The following is a 9914-nucleotide window of genomic DNA, read 5'->3' as shown; positions in this document are numbered from 1 at the left end:
AAAACAACCTTAGTCCTGGTTTGGAGCCAGGTGGGCTATTCCTTTTCTATTTTAGAAACCTCTCTCCCCTCAGCTGGTGCCCTGATCATGCTAGGTCCTTGGCTTCAGGGTCTTAATGTTTAGATCTTTAATCTTAATTTTAAGACTTATCTGAGAGACCCTGAAAGCAGGGGTATATTCTTAGCCTGGGAATGGTGAGTGACCTTCAGAGTATTGCTGACACTCTTCAAGTGCATGGCATACTGTGTGAGTACATTTACACATTTTAGTAAGTATCTGAGGGCTGCGTTACCATCTTATTTTTGGTGGGATCCCTTTCCAGGAAGATAGAAACACAAAGTATGAAGTTTTAATGTGTTTCCAAAAGACATTATCTGAGAACTCCACAATGGCCCATTTCAGAGGGCACAGTGGCAGGCTGTAAATGTCAGTGCAAGAGAGATGTTTAAAGTCCCTGATCCCAGCTTCCAAGTTGCAGCATAAAATTACTGTTTATAACAGACTCTTGAAATCTGGCGTTGTCCTTCAACTTAACAAGCAAGTAAATAGGAGGGACAAAGTGAGGAAAAAGCAGTGCATAAGACAGAATACTTTCCTGGCAGTATATTTTGGGGATTCCCGGTTGGACTGAATTATTTCCTCCCTTGGATAGTAATCTCAATACTTTCTTCCAAAAACAGACATTTTTCTTCTTTCTGCAGGTTGTGGACACAGTTTCTGCTAAGCTGCTAAGTCACGTCAGTTGGTCCGACTCTGTGCAACCCCATAGACGGCAGCCCACCAGGCTCCCATACCTGGGATTCTCCAGGCAACAATACTGGAGTGGGTTGCCATTTTCTTCTCCAGTGCATGAAAGTGAAAAGTGAAAGTGAAGTCGCTCAGTAGAGTCCAACTCTTCGCGACCCCATGGACTGTAGGCTACCAGGGTCCTCCGTCCATGGGATTTCCCAGGCAAGAGTACTGGAGTGGGTTGCCATTACACAGTAGTAGAATGCTAAACTTGTGTGACTGAAATAAATTGTCTTATTCCCATACCAGGGGTGTGCCCTGGTAGGAGCTTCTGCTGTTTAAGGAGGAACGGAAGGACTCATGTTTGATGGAACTTCCTGAATTAAGTAAACTGAGGAATTCACATTTAATGGATCATCCCTGAATTACATTGGAAAGCTGAAGCCTCATTCTATCGTTTTCTTTATTCATCGACTATTCTGTCAACATCTATTGAACACCTACTGTGTGCTGGAAACTGTACTGGTAGCTGAGGCCATGGAACCAAAGTCTCTTCTCTTACTCAAGTTGGGTGAATGAAGGATGTCTCCCCAGTGAAGGCCATGTGTGAGCTGAGACTATAAAAAGTGAGTACAAATCAGGCAGGGAAAGTCAGAGGACAAGTAGCTTAAGTGTGTTTCAGTGTGAGGAGAACACAATACGCCAGAAAGACAACTGACACTGTGTCAGGGGTTAGTTTGAGAACCAGGCTGAGATAAGATAAAACTCGAGAAAGTATGGCCAACGGGTGAAGGATCTGAGACACTAGAGAATTTGTCCTTCATCCTTTTAACAGAGAAACACTGAGAATTTTACATGGAGGTGTGACGAGGGGTGGGAACATTGAGAGACTGGGAACTCAGAGGCCACTGAGATTATCAGCAGCGACCACAGCTGCTTCAGACAGTTTGCTGTCTCTTGTGACGTTAAGCACACGTTGACCATGTGGAAACCCATATGCCAATGGAAACACAGACGTCCTTCCACAAAGAGACACAAAACCTCGGTGACTTTTCATACTATAACACACACACACACACACACACACACACTCAAAGCTCTTTCCCCAAGTCCATACATTTGTAGACATATATTGACAGGTTGGCTTTCCTGGGGCTCAGTGCTAAAGACTCTGCCTGCCAATGCGAGAGACACAGGAGATGCGGGCTCGATTCCTGGGTCAGAAAGATCTCCTGAAAAAGGAAAGGACAACCCACTCCAGTATTCTTGCCTGGAAAATCGCATGAACTGGGTCCTCAGTCCATGGGGTCACAGAAGAGTCGGACACGATTTAGCAAGTAAACCCACCAACAACAAAATGAGGTTGTGGAGAACATCCATTTAAACTGTCACAGGAGCAGAGACTGAGACCTAGGAAAGGAAAGGCCTGTCCAGAGTTAATCAGCTAACGAGTGGTGTGACCAGACTTCCAACTGAAATCTTCCCATCCAGTTCATGACCTCCTGCGCTCAGAAAGACCCCAAGGACCCGAGTGAACAGTGGCTCTTTTTAAACAGGACTCATCGGTGGGGAGTGTCTCCTGCTGCTGTGGATGCTCCGATGCTGAAACTAGACTCTGCAACAGTGTTTCTTCCGACTCCTGCATTCTCCAGGCAGGATGACACACCCATGAGTGTTCTGATACTTGCAGGCACCACCCATTTTCTCACATTCAAGGTTTTTCTTTTTTCCTTTCCCTATAAAGGAAGGAGAGGTGAAAAAGAAACAAATAAATAAGGCATGTGTAACTAAAGCTACCAGAATTCATCTTGTATAGCAAGGAACTCCAAATTACAGTCCACAGGGACAGAACTGGCACTCTCCTCAGTTTGGTGTGACCTACAAGCTTAGAATGTTTTTCCATATTTTTTTAAATTGTAGAAAAGCTGAGAAGGGGCCATAAATTGTTCTGTAGGAAGGTGATCATGCTCATTCATTTAAACAGGGTCTATGGGGCTTCCCCTGGGCTTCCCTGATGGCTCAGTGGTAAAGAATCCACCTGCCAATGCAGGAGACATAGGAGATGCAGATTCAATCCCTGTGTCAGAAAGATCCCCTGGAAAAGCGAATGGCAACGCACTCCAGTATCCTTGCTTGGAGAATCCCATGGACAGAGGAGCCTGGTGGGCGACAGTCCATGGGGTAGCAAAGAGTGGACCACAACCGAGTGACTAAATAACTGGACCTGCTTGGTTAATGACTTCTGAGCAGAACTGACGTTTCCCTTCAGGGCTGGGGCCCTTAATCGCTAGCACAAGAGTCCTGAGAGCGCTTTGCTCGGACCCAGGACCATCAGCACCCATGGTGGTGGCTGCTCCTCGGGGGTGCGGTGTCTGATCAGAGCACCCGGGCCCTCCCAGGTTGGCATCATTTCAGCGAGAATTAACTTTGGCTCTTTGAAGATGCTAAGATCTGGAGGTGCTGTCACCACAGCACAGCCTGGGGCATGCTGTCACCTGAGAAGGGCTGCAGGGAAAATGCAGGACACCCAGTTTAGCTTGGATTGCAGCTGAGCAACACATAACCTTGCAGGATAAGTATGTCCCAAGTGATGCACAGATCACAAGTAAAGTATTTGTTGTTTAAATATAAACAAATATATAAATTTATATATATATATATATAAATATATAAACAAATATATAAATTTGTTGTTTATATAACTCAGCAAGTAAATTTGTTTTTTAGGATTGTTGAATATTTAATAAAAACATGGTCTTTGAAATCAGATCCGCTTGGGCTTGAGTTAAAGTCCTCCCTACACACAACCGGCACAACTTTGAACAAATTACTTTATTTCTAAATCCCAGCTGTAAAATGGTGCTAAAAACACCTATCCTGTAAATACTGCTATGAGGAATACATTTGGGATAAAACATTAAAAATTTCAGTGTCTCAGTAAAGAGGAAGTGGTCAATATCATTTGCTATTACTATTAGTGTTACTGTTAGTCACATGGAAATGATTTGTAAGCTGTAAAGTCTCCTGTAAATGTTATCTATCACCATTAGAATTTATGGACTTAGTACCAACTAGTTAAGGGCAATCACGGGAGACTATTTTTCACTTTAAGCTTCTCTTTCTTTATTTGACAAATGGAGCATATTGTATATGCATGCTTCTTTCAGATATATTATTCCGTTGTTATGTATTTCAGCATATCACTGAATGAGGAATCAACCTGACTTTCCCTACTCCAGGCTCCAAGTTTGGAGCCAGCTATAGCTGCCAGTTACCTGATACCGTCTGAATAAGACATATGAGTAAGAGGAAGAGAAGGTACAGGAGCCTCATGATGGAAGAGGAGCTTTCTGGATTCCAAGTTGACCCAGCAGTGTCTGATGGCACACCTGAATCGGGCAGGCGATCTGGGAAAGAGTTTGAAAAACAGAGAGAAAAGACTTGTATTCTGACTGGTGGTGGTACTGTGCTCAGTCTGGTTCGACTCTTTGCAATGCTGTGGAATGTAGCCCACTAGGTTCCTCTGTTTATGGAATCTTCCAGGCAAGAGTACTGTAGTGGGTTGCCATTTCCTACTCCAGGGGATCTTGCTGATCTAGGGATCAGATCTGAGTCTCTTGTGTTTCCTTACCACTGCGCCACCTGGGAAGCCCTACTAGAGGTATTCAGTTATGGCCTGGGAGTAATTTGAGGGTGTTTCATCTATGGACACAAGGTCACAGACCCAAGTGTTTGCCTTTTTTGTAAAGGAAGAAGTTTGCAGGAAGTCAGGGTTTCCATATTGATGCTCACTTCTGCTTATGGCTCTGAGGTTTGGGGCTGTTTTTTTTGAGAAAAATAATTTAAAATTGAATTCTGTTAACAAATTATTCATCTATTTATTCAGCTTTATTGCATATCTCTGCATCTATCTCTCTGTCCTTTCAGAATAAATACTGCCCCCACTCCACACACACACCTTTTCCAATTAAAAAGCAAAAAGAATTTTGAAAACAGAAATGATCTTCTCTCCTTTTGCACTCTCAACATATTTATTGCTACCATTTCCAGAGAGACTGATCCATCCTAAGCAAGCTTACCATGCCATCTCTTGCATAGACCACAACCAGGTGAGGCTTTACAGGCTAGAGTATTTGTTAATACAGGTATTATATCAACATATTCTTAAGTTAAAAGCATAGAAGGGTACTAGCTGTGGGGCTTCCCAGGTGGTCCTAGTGCTAAAGAGCCCACCTGCCAATGCAGGAGATGCAGTTTTGATCTCTGGGTCAGGAAGATCCCCTGGATGTCAAACAACTCACTCCACCATTCTTGCCTGGGAAATCCCATGGCCAGAGTGGCCTGATGGGCTGTAGTCCATGGGGTTGGAAGGAGTTGGACATGACTGAAGTGACTTAGCACACATGCATACCAGGTAAATAACTGAAAAATTTCTCCATCTCTTCCTTCTCTCCACTCAGTTTTGCTTTACAGTGTTCATATCTCTCTTTTTCTTTATATGTAAATTTCTAAAGCAACAAGTCCTGTTTTATTATCTCACATTCTCAGTACCTAGAACAGTGCCTGGCATAGAGCAGGTAGTCAGTCAAACGTTTGTATGAACAGGTCCTAGTATGGAAAAGTCAACCTGTGGGTGAATGAATAAATAGATGAATGGAGGGAATCAGGGAGGGAAGGAGGGAAGGAGAAAAGGAAGGAAGGCTAGGGCCTGATCCTTAGGGTTTTGAGGATCTGGAGAGAGCCCATTAAGTTGCTTTATCGTTCCCGAGCACAAGCACCCACTCACCCATTCCAAACATAACAGGTCAAAGCAGGTCATAATACGTCATGGTCTCTAGCTTTCACTCACCCACCTCTCTTCCATCTTACGTGAACTATATGTTCTGACGTTTTTCTCTCTGTCCTGAGGCAACTTAGCAATAAAATGTTTTCACTTTTAGTCTTTTGATCTGCATTTGAATCTTTCACTAAGTGGAGATCTATTTTACTTTAGTGACATCAACCTAAAAATAGAGTGTTTGTAGCAAGCTGTTTAAATAAGCCTTACTTAATTCTACAGAATATCTGTGAGGGTTTTACTTCCTTGGCCCCAGCAACAGTACTTTTATAATAATAGAAAAGAAAGTATAGGCTAAAGGCAATTGGCCACATTCCTCTCTTGTACTTTTATACTGAAAGTGATCCATTACACTGACTCCCTAAATGTTACGCATCTATTCCCACCCCTTCTTCAACCACAGATGTCTCTCTCGCTCCTGAAAACCTACCTTGCAGTTGTCTCCTCTGCCCTTCTCAGGTGGACTGCGACCCATCCACTCAGCCAGAGACACCTGAGAGCCCCTGTCCATGGCTACACAATTAGGGGCCAGGTCAACAAAGAGCAGAGGAAGGGGTGAGTGAGGTCACACAGGATGCCTTATGATCCCCATTGGCAGGAGTCATCCTGGGGGAGGAGGGGGGACCAGACAGACTTGATGGTACCAATATCCCTGAGAATGATGAGAGGAAGTGGGGGCTGTAGATACTCCTTCCAAAGAGTTTTGCTGAAGAACTAAGTGCAAAGAAGACCGAGCTGATGGTACTATCATGTCAAAGAAGAGCTGTTTCGTTGTTTTAGGTTTGTTTTTTTTTAAAAACACTGGCTTTTTGGGGTGTTTTTTATTTGTCTGTTTTATAACTTTTGGCCTCTCCTTTAGCATGTGGAATCTTAATTCCCCAACCAGGGATGGAATCCAGCCACCTACATTGGCAGCATGAAGTCTTTAACCACTGGACTGCCGGGTAAATCCCTGCTTTTAGTTTTTATAGATTCAGTGCTACTGCTGCCAAGTCGCTTCAGTCATGTCCGATTCTATGCGACCCCATAGACGGCAGCCCACCAGGCTCCCTCGTCCCTGGAATTCTCCATGCAAGAACACTGGAGTGGGTTACCATTTCCTTCTCCAATGCATGAAAGTGAAAAGTGAAAGTGAAGTCGCTCAGTCATGTCTGACTCCCAGCTACCCTATTGACTGTAGCCTACTAGGCTCCTCCGTCCATGGGGTTTTCCAGGCAAGAGTACTGGAGTAGGTTGCCATTGCCTTCTCCATAGACTGAGTAGATGGTGGCAAGAGGTAGAGCTGATTTGGGCCTCACTCACAAGTAAGCAAGAGAAATGAGACCCAAGACCCAGGTGGAAAGGTTGGCCTAACACCAGAGTGGGAACCTGTTTGGTTCATAAGTTACATGGAAAAGCCACCCTCTTCTTGGTGCTGAAATTAGAAGAGCATTCCTCTCACACAAGAGTCCAACACGACACTCAGAAATGTTAGGGCAATAAAGCATCAGCAGATACATTTAGAATAAAACTTAAAAAGTTAAGCAAAAATTAAAAATTGAAATCCCAATAAAAAATATGATAAAAGTTTAATTGAGGTACCACCAAACCACACTCAATATCAGATAAACTTTCCATGATAAAAAAATTAAAAATAAAGGATAAAAGGGATATAAAATATATGAGGTGTAAGACTGAGTCCAAAATACAACCTTGGAGATAAAAAGGAGTTGGCAGATGCACCATGAGCATTTCTGCGAAAAAAGAAATATAAAGCTGAATAAAATGTTATCATTTTTTTCCTCCATTAAACACACACAGGTTTGTCTCTCTTGAGCTGCTAATTTTAGGCTTAAGGCATGATTTTAAGCTACTGCTGTATTGGTTTCCTGTTGCCGCTGTAGCAAATTGCCACAAGCTACGTGGCTTAAAGGAACACATACTTGTTATTGTGGTTCTGAGGGTCCAAAGTCCCAAATGGGTCTCATTGGCTTCAAATCACGGTGTCAGCAGGATGCCATTCCTTCTGGAGGCTTCCTTCCTTCTCACGCTTAGAAGCTGCCTGCGCTCCTTGACTTATGGCCTCTCCACATCAGTGTGAGCCAGAGCTGGTTTAGCCTCTCAGCACGCATCTCTCTGGCACTGGTCTGCAACCCTCCACCAAGTCTAAAGCTCCTTGTAATGAGACGACATTGGGCACAGCCAGATACTCCACGTCATTTCCCTATCTTAAGGCTGAATGATTAGGTATCTTAATTCCACCTGTGCTGTAATTCTCACTTGTCATGTGTCTGCCCTTTCAGGCTACTGAAACAGAAACACCATAGGCCAGGTGGCTCTTGTTTTACGCTTTGTTTTTTAACTGAAGGATGATTGCTTTACAGAATTTCGTGGTTTTCTGTCATAGAAAAACAGAATCATCAATGGGTTCACCCATGTCCCCTCCCTCCCGAAACTTCATCCCACCCTTCTAGCTGGTCGCAGAGCTCCTGTTTGAGTTTCCTGAGTCACACAGCAAATTTCTGCCGGCTATCTATTTTACATGTGGTATTGTAATAGGTGGCTTACTAACAACAGACCCTTACTTCTCAGTTTTGGAGGCTGGGAGCTCCACAATCAAGACAGAGCAGGTGGCTGGTGGATGGCGGTCTTCTCCCTGTGTCCTCAGAGGGCACAAGGGGTGAGCCATCTCTCTGGGGTCTCTTTCATAAAGGCCCTCATTCCACCCAGGAGGGTCCCACCCTCATGACCAAAGCACCTCCCAAAGGCCCTGTCTCCTAACACCATCCCCTTGGTGACCTCAGCTTGCACCAAGGGAAGAGTCAGTACAAATACCAGAGAGCTGCTCACACGTACAGCAAGCACCAGCAAGGCTCTTGGTTTAACTAGCAAACCCTCTGAAGAAACTGCAAGCAGGCTGAGGTCAGAATGCTCGCCCCGCCCGCTGCGGTCTCTGTGTCCTGTGCTGTGTTGTCTTCACTGCATTGTGCTTTCCACAGGACTTGTGGACGTTCCATAGGACTTGTTTGTCCATAGCATCTAGTTGCATCATATCATGTACACACAGAGAGACATGCTTTGTCCATGTCAACTCTGTCATTCAGTTGATGACAATTTGTGAAGCAATGTCTCGTCTCAATGCCCTGCACTTACAGGAATAGGAAAAGTCTATGCCTATAGAGATCTTATAGCCCAAAAGGGAATCAGAAGTGTATCCACGTGCACACAAGGCAGGAGTAAGAAGCACAAACCAAATGGAAGTGAGGGCTGCAGGGGGGCAGAGGAGGGGGGTTTCCTCCTGGAGCAGGGGCTGGGGCTTTCCTATGGGACTGGTGTGCTGGTGATTCTGGACCCCTGGGGTGCATGTTTGAGGGGAGATGCGGGGCAGGACAGGGTGCCCGGGGCTGGGAAGCAGGAAGGACAGTAGACAGAGGGGCTGGGGAAGGCTAGACCCCCGAGGAACAGAGGGTCACACCCCTGGGAGCACAGAGCACCCCACCAGGATTCCCCGATGGTTCGCGTGGGGAGCTCAGAGAGCATCCTCAGGGCTTTCAGAATTCACCTGGGATCAGACACCACACAACAACCTCAGTGACCAGTGGGCAAGATTCTTTAACTTTGAACAAAATTTATTCTGGTTTAAATTTTAAACTCTCTGTCCAAGGGCACAGTTTCTGACTCCACATCAGTCCTGGCCACGTCTTCGCCTTCTTTTACTTCCTCCTGCAGCATTTTACTTGGGCTCCGAGACAGGTGCCAATCTGTCTCATGCTTCCAGGGCACCTGATCGGCACACAGATGCCTTTATTCCTACGGCAGCTTTGAGAATTTCTTACTCCTTGAGTAAATCCTAAAAAGAGAAGGAAGAGGGAAAAATGTGTCAGCAGGAAAGTGGCATCTCTAGAAGGCCAGCTGTGTCCCCTCTGAGCGAGGCCCTGGGGCTTTCTGTGCTGAGATGCGGACACGGCCTCGTGACAAAAAGATGTGAGTCCAGGACCCCATGGACCAGCTTCCAGACAGACGCTGACCCTGCCCAGGCTCTGGTGGACCCTCCCGTTTCCAGAACCAGAGGCTGAGGGACTGGGGCATGAGGACCCCAGTTGTGTGCGGGGTCAGCTCCACCACGAGGGCAAAGACATGGAAGCTCTGCTACATCCACCTTCCTGCCAGGAGTCAGAAGTGGCCCACAGGGGTCTATTTTCACAGTTGTTTTCCAACTCATGGAGTCAGTCAAGTAATGGAGCTGAGATAGGAGGAAAAGATGCAGCTGAAAGTGTAAGAACTGTTTAAATAAAACTTACTCTCAAAGTAACTTACAGCTGACAGTGACAATGGTTCAGAAAAAAAGTTTTGTATCATTGTCTCTGCT

At 45.2% G+C, this 9914-nt stretch overlaps 1 long non-coding RNA gene across 1 annotated transcript; it reads right to left on the bottom strand.

Moving 5' to 3' along the window:
* Positions 1 to 2087: 2087 nt before the first annotated feature.
* LOC113884774 lies at positions 2088 to 6034 on the bottom strand. Its single transcript, XR_003509015.1, has 3 exons — positions 5997 to 6034; positions 4005 to 4136; positions 2088 to 2465 (listed from the first exon to the last, which is right to left on the bottom strand). It is a non-coding gene; the product is annotated as an uncharacterized LOC113884774 (long non-coding RNA).
* Positions 6035 to 9914: the final 3880 nt, after the last annotated feature.

This window comes from Bos indicus x Bos taurus, chromosome 27 (assembly GCF_003369695.1).
Source record: "Bos indicus x Bos taurus breed Angus x Brahman F1 hybrid chromosome 27, Bos_hybrid_MaternalHap_v2.0, whole genome shotgun sequence".
Classification (NCBI taxonomy): domain Eukaryota; kingdom Metazoa; phylum Chordata; class Mammalia; order Artiodactyla; family Bovidae; genus Bos; species Bos indicus x Bos taurus.
This window is presented reverse-complemented; position numbering and strand designations above follow the sequence as displayed.